The sequence below is a fragment of the Gopherus flavomarginatus genome, chromosome 3 (genome assembly GCF_025201925.1).
Source record: "Gopherus flavomarginatus isolate rGopFla2 chromosome 3, rGopFla2.mat.asm, whole genome shotgun sequence".
In the NCBI taxonomy this organism is placed as follows: domain Eukaryota; kingdom Metazoa; phylum Chordata; order Testudines; family Testudinidae; genus Gopherus; species Gopherus flavomarginatus.
The window spans coordinates 279,651,018-279,671,944 of NC_066619.1; the positions used below are offsets into that span (position 1 = coordinate 279,651,018).

General features: G+C 43.3%; 2 protein-coding genes across 4 annotated transcripts in view; one reads left to right on the forward strand and one right to left on the reverse strand.

The window, feature by feature from the left end:
* The window catches only part of PTPRA (protein tyrosine phosphatase receptor type A), a 256,654-nt gene that overhangs the window by 174,925 nt on the left and 60,802 nt on the right, over positions 1–20,927 (forward strand). Inside the window, exon 3 of one of the 3 annotated variants that reach the window (XM_050943359.1) lies at positions 10,307–10,392. The exons of 1 other annotated variant lie outside the window; for it this stretch is intronic. The gene's annotated coding sequence lies outside the window, so the exon portion shown is untranslated. Of the gene's footprint in view, positions 1–10,306; positions 10,393–10,993; positions 11,059–20,927 lie in introns of those variants that run through there. One more of the 3 variants, XM_050943360.1, reaches the window with a different exon arrangement.
* Positions 1–20,927, reverse strand: part of LOC127046389 (leucine zipper putative tumor suppressor 3-like) — a 370,036-nt gene that overhangs the window by 13,129 nt on the left and 335,980 nt on the right. The window lies entirely within an intron of this gene.

Below are 20,927 nucleotides of genomic sequence, written 5' to 3' on the forward strand. Positions count from 1 at the left end.
GACTTGGCTTTAATTAAACATACAAAATAGCATATATAATTAATTTTATTAAAATAACCTTACATGTTTTGGATACATAAATATCTCTTATTAAAACATATTTTACATTTAAAACTAAATGATTTATTAAAGGAATAGAGGGATTAACTGTAGTCAGTGAATTAATGTGATTATTTCAGGTCAACTTGGGAAAATTTTCAAATATGCCTAGGTGAAAGTGACGAGTTTACATTCTTACTCATCTAAGTCTCCTGAAAATGGAACAGTTTGTTACTTTTAAATGATAAAAAAAAAATCCAATTTAAATAAACTCATTTAAAAAACAAACCTAATTTTTATCCACACTGGTTTATTTGGGGGATTGCTACAAGTCCTGTCCATTTTTCGTGAGTTCCACACCAGAATTTTGGCTCCCCCTATTGCTGACATGCAATGTGGTATCCAGGTGGGACTTCCACACCAATGGAATCTATTCACTTGAACTCTCCAGGACAAAGTGAAAGGTCCAAGAGCCCTGTTTGACAAGGGTAGGATGTTACTCCCCACACTGTCTTACCCAGTGTTCCCTCTCTCAGCCAAGTAGTTTCAGATACCTGTGAGCTACTGCTGAAGGCACTGTGGCTACACATTGGCCTACAGCATTACTGCCACAACAGTATAAAGGTCCTTGTTGCAGAAAGCTTTGAGGTTCTCAAAATATGGAGGAAAATAAGGCCAAATTCAGTTCTATTCTGTCAGAGTTGAAGAGAAGGTTGGGATTTCCATTTTGAAACCCAAAAGCAGGGCAAGTGCAACTTCCTTTGCTACTGGTTTGGTACAAACCCAGAATGCAGAAACCACATAGGATTCTGTGGTTTTTCTTGGTTTCAGTTTGAAAGGCAAACTGCCATGGTTTGGGTTGGGGATTGCTTTGAGATTATGGGTCTGAAACTGAAGTACCTAGCACACTTTGGGTGTATATGCATTCGGGGGACCAGCTTCTCTGCAGGTGTAAATGAGTACAGCTCCATTGAATTCATTGGTGCTTTGGCCATTTATGCCAGTGAAGACTGTGGCTTATGACGTTCACAAATTCTTCCACAGTTGTGATAACTTCAGTACAGCTCTACCATAACTGACAATGCCGGGAACACTAGTGCAGTCTTTGTGTTATTAATCAGTGTCAGTGAACCCAATTTGCAACATGTCTAGATAATATGATGGTCTGTCCTAGTACTCTGTGTTGTTAGGATTGGTAGAGCTTCACTTGTGCTAGTGCAGCCGTGAAACAATTCCATAGATATCTCAATGAATACAAGGGTTAAGGGAGCTATGTAAGTAATAGAGGTGCTGAACAAAGGATGCACCTAGGGTGACCAGGCAGAAAATGTGAAAAATCAGGACAGGGGGTGGGGGGTAATAGGAGCCTATATAAGAGAGAGACCCAAAAATCGGGACTGTCCCTATAAAATCGGGACATCTGGTCACCCTAGATGCATCTGATACTTCCTGAATTTACCCTTGTGAGTATTGCACAGCTCTCTTACCAGCTCACATGGGCTGCTTTTCTCCTCTTTCCTAGTTTCTGTAATAAAAACAAACACACACCCTTTGCTGCTCTGTACCCTGAAGTCTTCTGAACTTTTAACCCCACAGATTTTGATCTTGGTCGTCTTCCCAAGCTTGCTAACATATGATGCGAGTCCCAAGTTTGGTTTGCCTGACACTAGAGATGGAAGCAATGCAGTGTGGGGTTAAATAATGTGACACCTACTGAAAATGAAAGCCTGCTCCAAAAGTTCACTTCAATTTAAAGCCTGTTAGACTGTTACAGTTTTAAATGACATCCTTGTGGAAGAAATACTGCAGGATAGAATGACGGGCATTTGTTTCCCTTTTGAATCCCAGTTGTATCACATTTTTAACATGTGGCGAAATTGAAATACTCATCGGTTGAGCTGTGCCAAAAATTACTGGTGGTAAACCTTAGCAACAGTTTTCTGTTTTGAGTCCCTTCATATCTTTATTCTGTTGTGGGAATCACTATTTGTTACTATGCCTTGAAGAGCTGAAAGGCAGATGTAGAAGTCCCAGTTGAAAACATCATAGTTAAACTCAGCAGTAGGTGGAAACAGGGTATGACAGTCATCCGAATTAATATTTTAGGCATTTAAATAAGCAGCTGTTTTTTTTTCAGAATTTGTGTGTACTTATGTTTTTTTTTTTTTTTTTAAGTTAGTAAAACCAGCAAAGAGTTATTTGGCACCTTATAGACTAACAAACGTATTGTTAGTCTATAAGGTGCCACAGAACTCTTTGCAGACCCAGACTAACATGGCTACCCCTCTGATACTTAGTCAGTGGCACTGCAGGTACTTTGTGAAGTCAGTGCGGTTATTCCAGACTTTTGTATAAGGGTAAATGAATTCAGAATCTGGCACAAAAATCCAGGAATTTTGTTGCATCTTATATAGGTTAACTGAAAAAAAAAACTTAAAAATGTAACTTGCTTTTCACCCTCTGAGTTGATTGTCACAGTTTTAAGGTAACTGCATCTTTGCCCTTTCCCTGTGGTCTTCTCCAGGAATGCCCTCTCAGGGCTCTAGAAGTCACCTCTTTCTGGGCAGGGATGTGCATCCCGCTCCCTCCTGACCCAGGATTTTAATCTGCAGTGCCCTTGTTCTCATTGTGATTCTCCCCAAGCAGGTTTGACATATGTCCCGCCCTGCTCTTTGCTTTCTCTCAAAGGTCATTGACACTATTTCACAACAGCCAAATAACTCTTCCAAAGCAGAATACATTAAGGACAAAAGCATTCAGAGAAAACCTAAAACAATAACAGTTACCAGTCAGTCCTATGGAGACCCTGACAAATCCCCATCTTTCCAGCCTTTGGCAGGATTGGGTCTTCCATTGGACAAAAGGTCACATCAGTTTGCTGAATCAAAATGGGGTAGTTCTTCTCTGGGGCCGTGTACAATGCCAGGGACTGCAGTAATCACCCCTACGGTTTTTAATCCCTGATGGTACTGTGATAACCGTCCCCAGTGGAGTAGAATACAATCCCGAACACACAAGACACAGAACACTCATAAGTTTCATACAATAAAGTCCCTCAAAATACCCCATGTGGTTGGAATATCTGTCATGCTGAACATTTACCTTTCCACCTTGCTCAGATTGGGTGTTGAAATGAGACCTGGATCAGTATGAAAGCCTGCCTGCTTGTATCTACAGTGAAGCTATTTTCTCTAATAAATGTTTCCTACAGGACAGTGATTCCATATATCATGTCAAAGGGGAGCTTACATCAGTAACTCTGTGTAAAAATTCACTGTAGTTTTCATTCTAATTTTGCCCCTCCACTTCATGCAAATGCTTGAAAAAGGACAATTTGACCCTAAATACTTAAATTTCACATTTGGCTGTCTCAGGCTGCCAGAGAATAGGATTATTTCCTAGTCTTAGTTCAGGGTAACAGTCCTACACTGGCAGAAAGATGAGCTGCATGAGAAAGATGATTTGTATGTGTGAATAGGCTTTTCCCAAGTTGTAATGCTGGGAGGGTAAGAGGTTCTGGTCTTAGCCTGCGACGGTAGGTGTGAGGAAAAAGCATTGCTTGTCCCATTGTCTCTTCTACTGGTCACTCCAAACCATTGCTGTGGGCTTGAATGAGGTTGCAGGTCTTGTGCTGTAGTGTAGCTGTCTCTTGAGCAGGCGAGAGGCGATTAATGGGGAAACTAGTTAAGTGGGAGATGAGCCATAGAAGGAAAATTGAGGAGTCTAGTCTGCTCTGTCCAGGGCTTTGGAGCTGTGCTCCGGTTCCGCTCCAGCTCCAGGCAAAAACCTGCATCTCCACTGCTCCGGAGCTGCTCCAGCTCCAGGCTCCGCTCCAAAGCCCTGGCTCGGTCTTCTTTCTGTGGTGTATATCTTGCCTTGATGAGGAGTGCTGGGCTGGGCAACCTTGCAGAGTGTTTCCATCCCTAACTTCTGTATCTTTCTGAACCTATCTTGAGTTTTCTCAGAGTTCACCTTTATAATGGGGCCGGAGGCAGAATGAAATGGCCCAGATTGCTTGGCAGAGCAATGCAGCATACCTTGGTCTGCTGCTCACACAGATTCCATTTGCTGTCATCATGAGTCATGTCACCTGACTTGAGAAAGAAGAAAGCAAATGAATTCGTAATCAGTTGACAATATGCAGACAATAGGAGTAATCACAGAGATCAGGGAGAGGTAAATTCCTGCTAGAACCTCCAGCTTTACTCCCTGCATGGTTGTATAAGCTGTATAAGCTAAAATGGTGCAAAGTTTTCAGACAGAAAGGCTTAATGATGTCCTATTTAATGTTCTCTCGGTGGAGGAAAATCAGCACAAGGACATCAGTGTTCCTTAGTGAACGTTTTGTAGTGTCTTGTCTTCAGCATCCCAGCTCAAAGGGGTTTGCTCCATGTCACTTGGGAGACTGTTCCACAGTCTAATACATTTGGTTGTCAGGAAGCTTTGTCATATTCTTCTTTTTAATCTCATCCTGTTAATTCTACCCAAGGGCGGCTCTGGGCATTTTGCTGCCCCAAGCACGGCAGACAGGCAGCCTTCGGCGGCTTGCCTGCGGGAGGTCCCCGGTCCCGCAAATTCGACGGCAGCCCGCGGGAGATCCGCCAAAGCTGCGGGACCAGTGGACCCTCGGCAGGCATGCCGCCGAAGGCAGTCAGGCTGCTGCCCTCGCGGGGACCAGCAGAGTGCCCTCCACAGCTTGCTGCCCCAAGGACGCGCTTGGCATGCTGGTGCCTGAAGCCGCCCCTGATTCTACCTCTGTCCCTTTTTCCATCCTAACTAATTCCACAGCCTCTGGCGTGTTTCACCCTTCATATATTCATATCCTGTAGCTGTATCCCAGTGGTCCCCAACGCGGTGCCCACAGGCGCCGTCTTAATGCGCCTGCATCCTGGCCTCCAGGAGAGCACCCGCCGAAATGCCGCTGAATTTCAGTGGCATTTCAGCGGGGACACCTCTCGTTGACGCCGCTTGCCGTCAAGTGGTGTCATTGAGAGGCGTCGCTCTCGAATTTCGGCGAGGACGCCTGTCGATGACATCACTTGTCAACGGCAAGTGGTGTCATCGAGAGGCGTTGCCGCCGAAATTCGGCGGCATTTCGGCGGGTGCTCCACCTCCGCAGTGGTCCTTCGGCTGGCACCCACCAGCCAAAAAGGTTGGGGACCACTGCTGTATCCCAATATCCTCACTGCTGATTTCTTAGCCAAACGCTACGTATTAACTCATTCGGGGCTTGTCTACATACAAAAGTTCTGGAATATGGCACGATGTGGATATTAAAGAGGAATAGTTATTCTTAAATAACTCCCATGAGTGAACACTCTTATTCCAGAATAAAAGTGGCTATTCTGCATTAACTTAATCCAATTTTTAGATTAAGCTAAACCAGAAAGGGGCACTCTTATTCCATAAGAATATCTACTCATGGATTTATTCACAAATAGCTTTACAGCAGTAATTCCATATGTGGACAAACCTTCAGATTTTCCTCATAACTCAGTCTTCCTTCCTCAGTCATTTCTGTGGCTCTTCTCTAAACTTTCTGTAGTGTGTCCATAGCTTTTTATTAACAGATTTCCCAGACACTCCAAATGTGATCACACCAAAGTCTCATACGAATTCCTCATACTAAGGCTAGTAAAAAGTTAAAACTTTTACCTCCTTCTATAGTTACAGCCGAAGCCCACTGTTTTCAGTAGGATTATTATTTACTTACTGTTTGTATTGTGGCAGCCCCGTAAAGAATTAATTTACGGTTGGAGCCCCATTTTGTTGGGCCACCTGGTTCTTAAACTATGGTCAGTGTGCTGTCTGATTACATGATGCTGGCTCTTGGCCTTGTTCCCAACTGCTTAATTGCACTGAGACAGCAAACAATATGTTAAATACTTCCGCAGTTTTACTTTTCTGTGTACGTTATTACTGCGGGAATGGTATGTTGTTGTGAATGGAAGGGGAGATGGTCTGTGCAGTCATGAGCGGGAGAGGAGTTTGTCCACATGACAATCTCTCAGTTAAGATATGGTCCATGCTAGGAAAATGTTTGGGAATCCCAGGGCTGGCTGCTGTGCAAACACATAGGAAAACACATTCCTTGCCCAAAGATTTTACGGTCTGATGTCTCACTGTTGCTGCTCCTTCACCAGAGTACCTCAAGATAGCACATACATGACCCTCCTATATGGAAAGCATTGCACCATTTTTGCTTTAACCCACCACAGTTGATGTGAAGTAGCTAGACTGCAGAGAAAAGAGCTGTTACTTTAATATAAACTAATTAGCCTAATTGTCATTAATCCGATGTGCCACTACAGTCAGTGGTTGAGTGCTAATTGGATTACTCATTAGTAATCAATAACAGCACCATTGGTTAATTGTCAGCAGGTAATTGAATAGATACTGTTGGTTTAATGGATTTCCACGTGGCTTTAGATCTCTAAAAGATGCCTGTTGTGTTAAAGTGAGGCTGGCAGTTTTTACCCCATATGACGTGTTTTTTTTCCTTCACAGTAAGTGGGAAGCATTGTCTAGACCCATCTTTAAAAGAGCCCTCATACTGTAATCAGTTGTTCCAGTCATGAAAAAAGAAAAGGTGGGGAGGTTTGAGTCTCTTTTGTCCTTTGAGGAAAAACAGATGCATGTTGCAAAAGCTGACTCTATTGCACATATCCAGGCAGAGAGACTGGGCTTTAGAAATTAAGAGCAGGACAAAAACACACGGTCTTTTTGTTTGCTGATAGCAAGCTGGGGGAGTGGATGGGATGGTTCTGCCCTGCAGAGTCCTTTGATAGATGATATTCTCTACCACTGGCATAGCGCACGTCCAGACTAACCCGCGGCATCGGCGGGTTAAAATCGATTGCTCGGGGATCGATATATCGCGTCTAGTCTGGACGCGATGTATCGATCCCCGAGCGCACTTACATCGATTCCGGAACTCCATCAACCCGAACGGAGTTCCGGAATCGACACGGAGAGCCGCGGACATCGATGCCGCGCCGTCCAGATGGGTGAGTACCTCGATTTTAGAAATTCGACTTCAGCTACGTTATTCCCGTAGCTGAAGTTGCGTATCTAAAATCGATTTTAATACCTAGTCTGGACGTGGCCATAGAACAGTTCCGATCTTTAACGTTTGGTCCATGTCTAAAGTCCTCTCTATTTGTCCAGCGGTGAGAGCATAGTTATACAGCCAGTAGCAACTGTATATAGTTTTCCCCGCTTTACTTTATTCTGTTAGTCTAATATTCAGGGACGAGGGCATTTTTTAAAGATAGGGTGATGATTGTGATCTGGAGTCACTGTAGCCAGTAGTGCCTGTGATGACTGCATCTCAGCATGTAATACACACTAGCTTGATCCAAACTCCATGTGCAATCTCTGGTGGGCTGTATCTTTATGTCCTAGGTGAGGGCACCAGTGATCTGTTCCATGTCTATGCAAACTAGCTGCATCCCTTTGACTTCTAGTATGTTACCAGCATGCCTCTCAGATGGCGAAAATTTGGGCAGCCTTGGGGCAGGGTCTCCTGAAAACTAATTGATATGAAATGTAGTCTAACAGTAGCCACTGGAGTCCATGAGTGTTGAGCTTGTCATGGGACAAGGTATTGTTAATCTTTTGTCATCCTGAGCCATGTCAGGTAATGGGGGCTAGGAAGCAAAGATCATTGTCCTAGAAATTCTTCTGATTGTCTCACTTTCAATATTTTTTTTAAGTGGTGTATCACATGGCTATGTTACACAATCTGGCTTCCCAGTTTACGCCTGCTTCACGATACCTGCTTCAAATCAACTTTTCCAGTATAAGCTAAAATGGTGCAAAGTTTTCAGACAGAAAGGCTTAATGATGTCCTATTTAATGTTCTCTCGGTGGAGGAAAATCAGCACAAGGACATCAGACTCCTGTTCTGGGATCTCTGCAGATTGCTCTCATGTGCTGCTCCATCTGTGTGTCCCAGTTTATTTAGTTACATTACACTTACCTAAAACTCCTCCTGTAGTTTCAGCTGGATACAGTATTCTCCCACACTTTTTGTCCTAAACACTTGGGATCAACATCTGAGTGGCCCTCATGCTAACACATGAGGTAGGGGGCATGGCACACAAGAACTCTTTGCCGCTTCTTGTGAGGGCTTCCCACATTGTGGTCCCCGTGCTCTGGGGGATACTGGGACTACTTAGTTTCTGCTCTCCCTATGGAGTAACTTACTGAAATGGAGGAGGGACATGGGGCCATAACCCTCTTCCTCCACACCAGCCCACCGGGGAGCAACCAGTTCTGTTATCAAGCTTGAGGTAGATGGCTCACACACCCCATCCAATGTATATGGTGCAGCCCTGGGAGAGATCATACTTTCCTAAAGCACCATTTTGGTAGCACTTCTCATGGAGCAGCGCATGTCCACCCACCCCATGTAGAGCAGTGGTATAAATGCTACAATCTAGATTTTGGGGTAATGTTACTGTATACTGTTAAATGGTTGCCACTATCCACTTCAGAGAAAGCTGCGTTTCAGGGATGGATGAAGTGATCCATATATACTGTGGGTGGGTGGGTATATGCACACACTCAGCGCCCTCTGTGATCTCTATGCATCTCTTTTACATGTTTGCCTTTCACTTTGAATATTAAACTTGAGCGACTTCTTTCATTGCCAGACTTCTAGATTAGTTTGGAACGGTGGGTCTCTTACTCTGTACTCATTGACACTAGTGTAAATAGAGAGTGAGTGGAGAATTTGGCCCTAGTGAATATAACTCGGCTTACAAGGGGTGAGAGAAGTACCTGGTCTGTCATTTCTCAACAACAGAATTTCATTAGCTGCTAACAAAATTTTAAGGTTTGTTTACCTTTTCTGTAATGCCTTTGCGGTGGCAATCAGCCCTCTCCCTCCCTCCCTGCCCCTCCAGGTGTTTCTTGTGGGTTTTGTCTTCTCCTGTTACTTAGTCAATGCTGGGGAAATGTCAGACAGCTTTAATCATATTTGCAGTCCAGTGAGATCTGGAAAAATAAGGCATTGTAAATGGGAACTCTATCCCCATAGCTGTGTGAGTTAACTAATTTGTGGCAGTATTTGCCAGATTCCAGTAATGAACTCCTAGCATGCACGTGAAATGTTCGTGCCTGGCAGTATCACTGTCTCAACCAACTTTCTTCTGTATGAAGTCTTCCATACAAACTATAGCCCACACTACTTTGCAGGTAAATAAGAAAATATTAGGCAAGGGAAAAGCTTTCAGGCCCTGGCCTCCCTCAAACACCTTTAGCTCAAATGGCAGGTCCCTGTGATTTTGGAGCTGTTATATCCCTGGGAAGTTGCAAGTGACTAATACGTAGCTAAGTAACAAACCTGAACTTGTATCTTTCAAGTTACGTATATGGCCCTCATAGCTATAGTATATGAGCCCTCACAATCATTAATGAATTTTTTGCTCACAACCTCCTCTGCAAAGTGGTATCCCATTTTACAGCTGGGCAACTGAGGCATGGGTAGATGAAGTGACTTGCCCAAGATCACACAGGAAGTCTTGAATGAGCTGGGAGTTGAGCCCAGGTCTCACTAGTCCTGTGCCTTTCCACTAGACCACCCTTTCATATGCTGTCCTTAGCTATTGCTTATATTGAAATCTTCTAAAGGAGAAAAACAGTGCTTCTCCAAAAATGTTGACTTTCTTTTAAATAGAAGAAGAAATAAAGATATTAAAATGTATGAGAGCTCTAGTGGTCCAGGTCAGGGGTCGGCAACCTCTAGCACGTGGCTCGCCAGGGTAAGCACCGTGGCAGGCTGGGCCAGTTTGTTTGCCTGCCGCGTCCACAGGTTTGGCTGATCGCAGCTTCCACTGGCCGTGGTTCGCCACTCTAGGCCAATGGGGGTGGTGGGAAGCTGCAGCCAGCACATCCCTCAACCCGTGCCGCTTCCCGCTGCCCCCATTGGCCTGAAGCGTCGAACTGTGGCCAGTGAGAGCCGCGATCAGCCAAACCTGTGGACGTGATAGGTGTAAACACTGGCCCGGCCTGCCAGGGTGCGAACCCTGGCGAGCCGCGTGCCAGGGGTTGCTGACCCATGGTCCAGGTCAACCACCACTGAAAAACCATCTTCACAAAAGATGGTTTCCCTTGGGAGTGACCTGAATTTAGTCTGTAATAATGACACACAAATGTTGCTTTCTGACATGCCATTTCTTGTGCTTACAATTATAATGCAGTTCATGTGGAGCCTTGAGAGAACTGGAATGTGTATCTTAATTAGCAATCTCTGATTTCCCAGATTTGTAATTAGCAATCTTTGGTGTACCAGACGTGTTGCTGTGGCAACAGGGAGGAAATTATCAAGTGGTTGCTGTACTATATCAGGTAAATTATTATTCCTTGTGTGCACTGTGCTTACTTAACAAAGCTGTTCTAGGGGGCAAACTGTTTTCTTCCTGTTATCATAACGGTGTTTAGCATAGATTTCAGTGTAGTCAAGAGCCATAATTAAGCATCCTTTATATGAAAGAGAGTGCCTTCTAATTGGAGTTTAGCTTCTGTAATGGGATTTGAAAGATGTCAAATGTGCATGGTATCCTCTAACAGTTTTATTTTAAAGGTGAGGCATGATAGCTATCGTGATGCTTAAACTTCATTGGTTGCTCAGTTATATGGCACTCCTTAGAGGGAAGATCTTTGGTACTACAGCATAGTAATTGGGCTCCAATCCCCCTCCAGCACCCAAACTCCCTCCCTCATAGTTAACTGGCTTTTTTCACTTACCAGCACCTCCCATTCCCCCCAACATGCTAGATAAAACAGCTTTTACTGTACTTCCATGCTGTAATTAAGTTGCTCCTGAACCTTCTCTTTGGTAAGCTAAATAGATTGAACTCCTTGAGTCTGTTAGTGTTACTATAAGGCAGATTTTTTTGATCCTTTAATCATCCTTGTGTCTTTTTTCTGAACTCTCTCCCGTGAATCAACATCCTTGTTGAATTGTGGGCACCAAACTTGGCACAGCAGGTTGCATCTGTGCCAAATGCTAGGGTAAAATAACCTCTTTACTCTTGCTTGATAGTCCCCTATTTATGCCTACAGGGATTGCATTAGCCCTTTTGACCACAGCATTGCACTGGGAGCTCATGTTCAACTGATTATCCACCACGACTCCCAAATCTTTTTCAGAGTCACTGCTTCCCAGGATACAGTCGTCCAATCCTGAAAGTGTGGCCCACATTCTTGGTTCCTAGATGCATATATTTACATTCAGCCATATTAAAACCCATATTGTTTGCTTGCATCCAGCTTACCAAGTGATCCAGATAGCTCTGTATCAGTGTCCTGCCCTCTTCATTATTTACCACTCCCCCAGTTCTTGTGTAATCTACAAATTTTATCAGTGATTTTGTTTTCTTCCACATCATTAATGAAAATGTTAAATAGTACAAGAACCAGTTACTATGGGACTCCACTAGAAACAAATCTGTTCAATGATGATTCCTCATTTACAATTACATTTTGAGACATATCAGTGAACCAGCTTTTAATTCCTTTAATGTGTGTCGTGTTAAATGGAGTAAAAGCTGGCTAATTAATAGCCCTAACATCAAGGCAGTGCAAGGAGTTAAAGGTCCTGGCTCTACAAAGTTCCTGAGTACCCTCAATGCCACTTCTCTTAATGGGCCTAAATATGGATTTGGCTACCTAGATCTAGGCACTTAAACAAAACCTCATTTGTTTGTTTTTAAATGTCCTGAACTTCTGATACTCAGTTTCCACATCTGCTAAACGGGTTAGTAATATTTCCCTACTCACAAGGCTATTATGAGGTTCATTTGTTAATGCTGTGCATTTTGTGATTGCACTCATGGAGAAGGCTCAAGAAATTCTGTTCTCTCAGAATAGCTTCATGTCTGCCCATCATCATCTCCATGTTGTGATGATTCTGCCTCCTACTCAGCGAGGTCTGTGATGTGACCTTGATGTAATGATTACTTGGGTATTCTCATTACACCAACCTGTAAAACTGAAGTATGCATTAGCACTTATTGGGTAGTGATTGTCAGGGAGGACCAGTCAGCCTGGAACTTGTGACGGGGCTCCTACAATACTACTTAGTGTGCAATGTAGTAATGTCCCACGGAATGCGGGATGTTAACCGTGTCCCCCAGACCCTATTCTCTGCTTCTCTGGCTCTGCAGACTGGCATTTATCTGCAAGGATACTTCTGAAGGTCCCAAAATAGAGTATATTACACATACAGAACCTTACTTCTGTGGCCATAAAGACCCTTACAAACATTAATGAATTAATCAAACCTTGCACAGCATCTTGGGAATACACAAATAATGTCGATGTGCCCTTTTATAGTTGGAGTAACAGACAGGCTGTTGTCACTTCCTGTGGCAGTGCTAGAGAGAGAACAAGAACATTCTTATTCCCAGGTCTAGTCATGGAGCAACATTCCTTCCCTAATTGTGGTCCGTTAATGATGATTTTCTGCATTTGGGGCATGGCCCTTGGCTGCTGGAGTTTTATACTGTGTAATGCTTATGTATTATTTTTTATTTATTATTGTGAAGCATTGTCATTGGGAGGCAGTGTGACCGGTGGTTAAGGCACTGGATAAAGATTTGAGAGACCTGGGTTCTAAACTCTCTGCTCTGCTGCTAATCTGCTCTGACTTTGGACTAGTCTCTGTGCCCCTTTTTGCCTCCCCCCGCCCCCGGGCCTTTTGTCCATCTTGCCTATTTATAGTGTAAGCTATTCAGGGCAAGGATGGACTTTACTGTGTGTCCGTACAGTGTCTAGCACAATGGGATACTGACTTCAGTTGGGGTGCTATGCTTTAACGTAGTACAAGTAAATAATAATTCCTGTTGCTTTCACAGATCCAGGCGAAATAGAGTCCCATTGTATTAAGTGCCATACGTACACATAGTATGAGATAGGGTCAAAGAAGCTTACAATATCATTTGGCAAGAGAAAGGAAGTGCTGTTGTACAAATAGTGGACAGAGGCACAAAAAGATTGTGACTTGCCCAGGATCATTCAGGAAATTTGTAGCAAAACCAGAAATTGAACCCAGATCTCCTTGGGTTCCTACCTGGTGCCTTAACCACAAGCCCATCCTTCCTCTCCATGTAGCATGTGCTGTATTTGCTGTCACTCGCATGGAAGTGATCTACTTCTACAAAAGCAAAAATAAAATTAGGTGAGCTTTAGGAAAGGGCCGGTAATTGTTGAAATTACTCATCCTTTCTATTTACTGTGGAATGCAAAGGGTGAGGAGGGGGGATGATGTTTGGTGACACATCAAAGGCCTAGTTTAAGCTGCAGAGACCCACGTGGGGAGTTAATCAGTCTGTATGAATGTACCCAAAAAATGCACCATAGGATTTAAAGTAAAAATGAAAAATTGCAAAGACTCTTTGCTTCTATGGCAGTGAGGAGGTTGCTACTTTGTTTTGGTGTTTTTAGGGAGAGATCCCTCTCCAATGAAAAATAATAGTGAAATCCAAAGTGCAAAGGCTTCTGGAGCTTTCAGTGTGCCAATAGGAAACAAAAAGAGACAGAGAAATAAAGTTGCCTCATACAAGGCCCCATCTTACAAACTGCTGACCATCTCCTGTAAAATACTTGACTACCCACAGTTCCTGTTGATGTCAGTGGGAGCTGAGGGCACCCCAGCAACTTGCTGGAGGGACTCAGCAGCTGGATGATCAGGTTTGAAGTCCTTAGTAGCAGTAGTTGTGTTTACTTGGGTTAAATGAGATTCTAGAGGCTTTTTTCTACAGGCAGTTTAGTACTAGAGAACTTGATAGTGTGGAGAAGCTTACTCTGACAACACCCTAAGGCCACGTCCAGACTAGGGTATTAAAATCGATCTTAGATACGCAACTTCAGCTACGTGAATAACGTAGCTGAAGTCGAATTTCTAAAATCGAGGTACTCACCCGTCTGGACGGCGCGGCATCGATGTCCGCGGCTCTCCATGTCGATTCCGGAACTCCGTTCGGGTTGATGGAGTTCCGGAATCGATGTAAGCATGCTCGGGGATCGATACATCGCGTCCAGACTAGACGCGATATATCGATCCCCGAGCAATCAATTTTAACCCGCCGATGCTGCGGGTTAGTCTGGACGTGGGCTTAGTATTACATCTCTTCTCTCCCCCAGATTACCTGCTTCTAGGGCTGAAGGGGCAGGTTTCTCTGCAGGCATTCTTTCCTGCAGCCTCTCCACTCAGTGCCAACAGTGTATATTATTGCACCACCTATGAAAGCCGATTGAGATGTGGGTCCCATTGTGCTAGGCACTGTACAAACTTCATAATTCCCTGCCCCACAGAGCTTGCAATCTAAATAGGCAAGTCAGACAAAGGGTGGGAGGAGAAACAGTGACTCACACAAAGTCACACAGTAGGTTAGGAGGATAGGCCAAGCTGGGAGTAGAACCCAGATCTCCTAATTCTCAGGCCAGTGTGCTGCCTCCCATAATGGCATGGACAGGTGTGCCATGCTAATGAACAAGTGTCTGATGGTAGCAATCTGTGATCACTGCTACTTACAGGGGCTCTGTTCTCCCCCTGTAGGATAAGGATATTTGCTGTGGAGCTCAGTGTGAGTTATGTATAGGAGATAGTAGGAAATGAGTGTCCCTGGGCTGGATTTCATTTGCTGACCTATGGCGGAGCAGCTCTGTATCCTGTTACATTCATCTGAGTCATGTGGTGCCTCACAAAGATATTTTTGAGGGATGTCAGTCATCTTAATGGTATCTACTTCCCTCTACCACTCCCTGTATCCTGTAGCTTCAAACTGCAGTAGTGCTATTGTAAGCTTTTCTGTAGAACACGATAGGGGATCTGGTATTCCCTGCATACTCTCCATTCATGAGTCTGGCTCTTTAAATGCACATGGCTGTTGTCTAATGTAAATATGAAAATATTTCAGAATAAATTTTTTAAGCCGTGTTACAAAACTGAGAACATTGACCTTTGGAAATGATTTTCAGCTAGTGCAGTTTTTCCTGTCGCTTTCCCCATCTCCCCCACTCCTGCTCCTGCACAGTCTTGCTAACACCTATTGCGGAGGTCTAGCGAAAGCCATCTTACAGTCGGGTCCTTTTTCTCTGGTGGATCCAGAGACATGACGTCAGGGTGTTTTTCTGTGAAGCACACAGGATGTTGCAGCCAGCCAAGAGCTGTGTTTATGTTGATAACGTTACAAGTATTTCCTCTCTGTTTCCGAATCAGCAGGAGGAGAAGGAGTGGGGGAGGAGAGGCTCAGATTGCTCTGGCTTTGGGGAAGGATGCATGAGGCCTTTTATGTGAAGAACTCAGCACAGCACTGTCATTTATTTATGCTGCATTTGGGAAAAGGACTTATTTAAATAAAGGGACAGGAGAGATTCGCTCAGGGACAAGACTGACTTGCAAAGGTCTCATACCACATAGGAGCAGCAAAGAGTCCTGTGGCAGCTTATAGACTAACAGACGTTTTGGAGCGTGAGCTTTCGTGGGTGAATACCCACTTCGTCAGATGCATCTGACGAAGTGGGTATTCACCCACGAAAGCTCACGCTCCAAAACGTCTGTTAGTCTGTAAGCTGCCACAGGACTCTTTGCTGCTTTTACTGATCCAGACTAACATGGCTACCCCTCTGATACTTGATACCACATCGGGTGCTCCTTGTTGCTCTGCACTGTGGATCATTTTTTAAGGTGATGAAATAGCTTTGGCAAGTGATGGGAGCAGCTAATGTCATCAACTAAGTCTTCTATTCAATGATCTATCTGAGCATTTCTGAACCTTCTCCTCCCTGCACAATCTGCTTGAGATTCAGCAACCTTTTTTTTTTAAACATGTGTCAAGGGAGCTGTTAAAGCAGACAGCTGCATTACAATTGATGTAATCCTAAACCATGTTTGAGCCGTGTTAGCTAACTCAGCTGTACAGGCAAGGCAGGACTTACATCATTTTGTCGTCTTCTAATGGCCTTTCTAGCAATTGCCCACAGGGCCATTCCAGGAATTGGTATGTGTCTTTGATGTAAGTGCCTGTAGCCCTCATCAATACAGTGATAATGGCTATGTATGGAGAGCATTCTCTTTGCTGTCATTGTGCAGTCTGATTTCATCCCTATCTTCAGTTAGTGAGGAATCAAAAAGAAAAAGTCCAGTGCCTTATGAACCTCATTCTACCACAGGAGGAGGCAGCCTGATCCAGTAGACAGGATGTTATACTTGGAATCAGGACTCCTGGGTTCTATTCCTGATTCGTTGTGATTTCGGACAAAATTTCACCTCTCTGTACCTCAGTTTCCCCATCTATAAGATGGGGATAATATGTAAAGCCCTTTGAGATTTATGGATTAAAACCCCTATATAAGTGGTGGTCGTTAATATTATATCTGATAGCATATTGTCAAATGAGGTGGTAATTGTTTGCAACCAGACTTCATTCAAACTCCAACTGAGGATTTTTTAGGGCAGGTAGAAGAGCCAGGGGCTCCATGTAGTTCTTTAGGAACTTCGCTACTGCTATTGATTTTTCTTGGAAGATGCTTAGATGCTATCGGTAGGCAGGACTATAAAACCCTAAGATACATACCTAGTTTTATACATTCACCCACATATCTGAGCTGTTAGCAGCAAGGGACTGAGAATCTGAACCCATAGGTTCTATTTCTGCTTTGTCACTGACTTACCAAGTGACGTTGGGCAAATAATGCCATTGTTCCTTCATTCAGTGTGTTAGGCGTGCAACAAGAATGCATCCAATTTGATGAAAAATGGGAACAGTCCAAAATTCCTTTCTGTTGATATAAGAAGTGGTGATGAGAGGTGCAATATACGCATTTTCCTTTGATCAGTGAGATATGCGTTGCATAGAGAGACTTAAAGAGCAGAAATGCCATGTGAGTACTAAGTGGTGTTTCCGTGTGAATAGGAAGCCTCCCAGATACAGTGATTCATCTGTTCATCTTTGTACAAAATGTTACTCTAAATCCACTGTTGGCATATGCGAGTAAATGCCAAATATGTTTTAAAAATGAAAGGTGGGGGAGAGGAAAGAGACTTCCCTGTCTTATTTGCCTGAAATAAGCATCTCATCAGATTGTGTGGTGGAGGAACCACATACCTTGCAATCTGTGAAAACTCCAGAGCTCGCAGGTTGCCCTGCTGGGTTCCTTTTGGCTGCCCCTGATCTTTAATCATGCACTTCTTCACAAGTGTTGGAGAATTCATTTTCCAGCAGCTGAATCATTATGGCATGTGGGGTCTGCCTTTGTGGCCAAACCTATGTTGAATTTGCCCTCCTCTGGAGGGGCACACTAGTGTATGGGTGGAGGTGTGAAGTTGAGGCTAATTTCACAACATGGATTTGTCGTCAACAAGCCATGTCAAACCAGCCTACCTTAATTCTTGAACAGGGTTACCGGCCTAGTGGATGGGGAGAAGCAGTAGACATGATATCTTGATTTTAGTAAGGCTTTTGACACAGTCCCACGTGACATTCTCATAAACAAATTAGGGAAATATGGTCTAGATTAAATTAATATAGGGTGGATGCACAACTTGTTCAAAGACCGTACTCAAAGTAATTATCATAGTTTGTTGTCAGACTAGGAGGACATGTCTAGTAGTGAGGGTTGGTTCTGAGTCTGGTACTATTAAATATTTTCATTAATCACTTGGATAACAGAGTGGAGATTATGCTTATAAGATTTAGAGATAAAACAAAGCGGTGGAGGGATTTCAAGCACTTTGAAGCGTAGGATTAGAATTCAAAATGACTGTGACAAATTGGCTAATTGGTCTGAATTCAACAAGATGAAATTCAATAAAGATAAGGGCAAAGTACAAGGGAGTCGCATCTTACACAAGGGTTAGATTCTGAAGTCAGCACGTAAGGCTAAAATTGTGTATAGGCAAACGCTCATTGAGTGGAATGGCAGGTGGAATTGCCCACACTACAGGTACAGTATTTAAATTATTGTTTTTCTCTTTTTTTGTTGTTGTTTTGCCGAGTGCATATAGTTAAAATCTCGTAAGTTAAATGCGCCTGTGATGCAACTCCACTGTACTTAGGGAGGAAAAATCAAATGCCTAACTACAAAATGTGAATAACTGGCTAGACAAAAGAACTACTTAGAAGGATTAGGGGGAGGAGATTATAGTGGATCACAAATTGAATCGGAGTCAACACTGTAGTACAGTTGCAAAAAAAGTGAATATCATCTTGCAGTGTATGTGAGAGTTGAGAGGTAATTGTCACACTCTAACCAGCACTGGTGAGGCCTCAGTGGATGTACTCTGTCCAGTTCTGGGTGCCACACTTCAGGAAATATGTGAACAAATTAGAGAGAATCCAAAGGAGAACAACAAAAATGATAACAAGTTTAGAAAACCTGACCTATCAGGAAAGGTTAAAAACTGGGCCTGTTTAGTCTTGAAAAAAGAAGAGACTGAAGGGCAACCTGATAAGTCTTCAGATATGTTAAGGATTGTTCTAAAGAGGGCTGTGATGAAATGTTGTCCATATCCACTGAAGGTAGGACAAGAAATAATGGGCTTCCTCTACAGCAGTGCTACTCAAAGTGGTGGTCCGTGGACCGGTGCTGGTCCGCGAGCCATTGGCTGCTGGTCCGTGGCAAGTTTCCAGGAAAGAAAGAGAGAAATAATAGTATAATTTAAAAATCACACCAGAATTCCACCAAGAATAATTATCAGTCGATAAAAGTTGACAATATTAAATATTATATTTTCAGAAGCACATATTACAATATTGGTAAATAAACAAAATAAAGTCTGCTGATTTTTATTTTATTCATTATATTGTTTCTGATATAAATAATATTACTACAAATGTTCAAATAATATTTTCTTGGGTCTAGTCATTCTATACTGTCCACCCAGATGCACAGCCTTTCTGTCAGTCTTCAGTGTATTTAAATGGGAACATCTCTGCATGTGCGCCACACTCCCATTCCAATTAATATAGTGAAGAATGGTAGTTTTTCTGATCTGATATGATACATGCCTATGTAAAAACGATGATACTATGGCATAAATATGGTATCGGTCCCTGGCACATTGGGGAGAAAAAAACTGCCAATCCGTCACATCAGATAGTTTGAGAAGCACTGCTCTACAGCAAGGGAGATTGAGGTTAGATATTAGGAAAAACTTTCTAACTATGAGGCTAGTTAAATACTGGAATAGGTTTCCAAGGGAGGTTGTGGAATTCCCATCATTGGAGGCTTTTTAAGAACAGGTTGGACAAACGCTTGTCCAGTGGCCTGAGCGCAGAGAGCTAGACTAGATGACTTCTTGAGGTGCCTTCCAGCCCTGCATTTCTATGATTCTATGTTCCTTCCGCTCTGTCTTCATTACTTGTGATCAGTCACAGACTAGTAATTCATGCTGAGAAAAGTAAATGTCTGTGCGAGATGGCAGTAGTGAAAAAAGTCTTTGTGATGCAACCTGACACCAGGTGGGGTTTTCCTGCTTTTGGTTTCCTTGCAGAATGGAAGCTTGCATGGTTTATGGTGATGTTTGCTCACATTCACGAACCTTTGAAGTAAAGAGAAGCCTGAGACAAAAGCCTCACTCCAGCCCCCAGAAGTTTGGGAAAGTTAGGATCTGTATACAAACAGTGTGGCTTAGGACCATCTCTGCTCTGGAATGAAATTGCTTTTCTGTGTGTTTTTTGCATTAAAATCCTATAGTTTAGCATAGTCTTGGTGTAAGCCTGGGGAATCTGAATACTTCTATATTCTTCTAGATGCTTCAAGGGAGAAGCTATAACTAGAACGGTCGTATTGAGCATATGATGCTTCTTGCTTTATACCTGTGCTCCAGGATCTGCACTGGTTTACAGTCACATGTAAAAGAGTTGGTTGTAACCCTAAAAGCCTTAAGAGGTTTAGCTTCAGAATTTTTGAGGTCTTGCCTACAATAGAGAATTAAACCAGTTGTACTAACCCAGTTTCAGCACTAGCTGTTCAATGTATATGCATTATCCATGCCTGAACCAGTTGAATGCATCCATATTAGCCCTGACCTAAACCCTTTCAGATGTAATGTTTTCTGGGTAGCTATCCCACAATTCCTGGCTTGGCTTCCAGAAGCAGTGCATTCTGGGAGATGTTGCAAGACCACCAGTTGAATCATTTCAGCTTGCCTCTGTTCACGCTGGCACTAAACTGTTTCAGACTGAACTGGCTAAGCTTTAACCAGTTATTAAACTTACTGAAATGCTAGCTGTTCCAACTGGTTATGAAGCCATTTGGGGCACAGTCTTGTGTATGGATGCAGTGTGTTCTAAGTGATTTGCTCTCACTAGGGCAGACCAGGTCACAGAGATGTAATCTTCCCTGTGTGATACCAGAGTAGTTCAGATCACTTGGTGTGCTCAAGCTAGCAATCCGCAATTTAATCAAGAGGGGCTGGCAGCAGAGTGACTTCAATGAAGGGTCCTTGTCTCTAGAACTAAATCCCCACATTGGTCTAGCAGATTCTGGGTTTGTTGACCTTTAGGTCATCCTGCAAATTTGAGTCCCAGTTTGAGTGGGGCTGGGAGGACCTTGTATTTTGGACATTGTTTCTAGCGTGTTTATGATTTCAGTGTTGTCTGGGTGCCCAGAGCTTGGGATGGGCCCAGATTGAAACAGAGCAAAATAAATACATTGAGAACAGATGTCATAGGAGAAGGGAAAAAATAGGCTGAACATCAAGAGTTAAACCTTCTCTGGCAATGAGATGGCTTAATCAGTAGAATGGTCTGTCAGTTAAGGAAAGCGATGGAAAGAAACTTTGTCCCAGGAGACATTGAAAATTAAACTGGACAAATGCCAAAAGCATGTACTACAGGGAATTACCCTGCAATGGAAACTGATGAACTAAATAG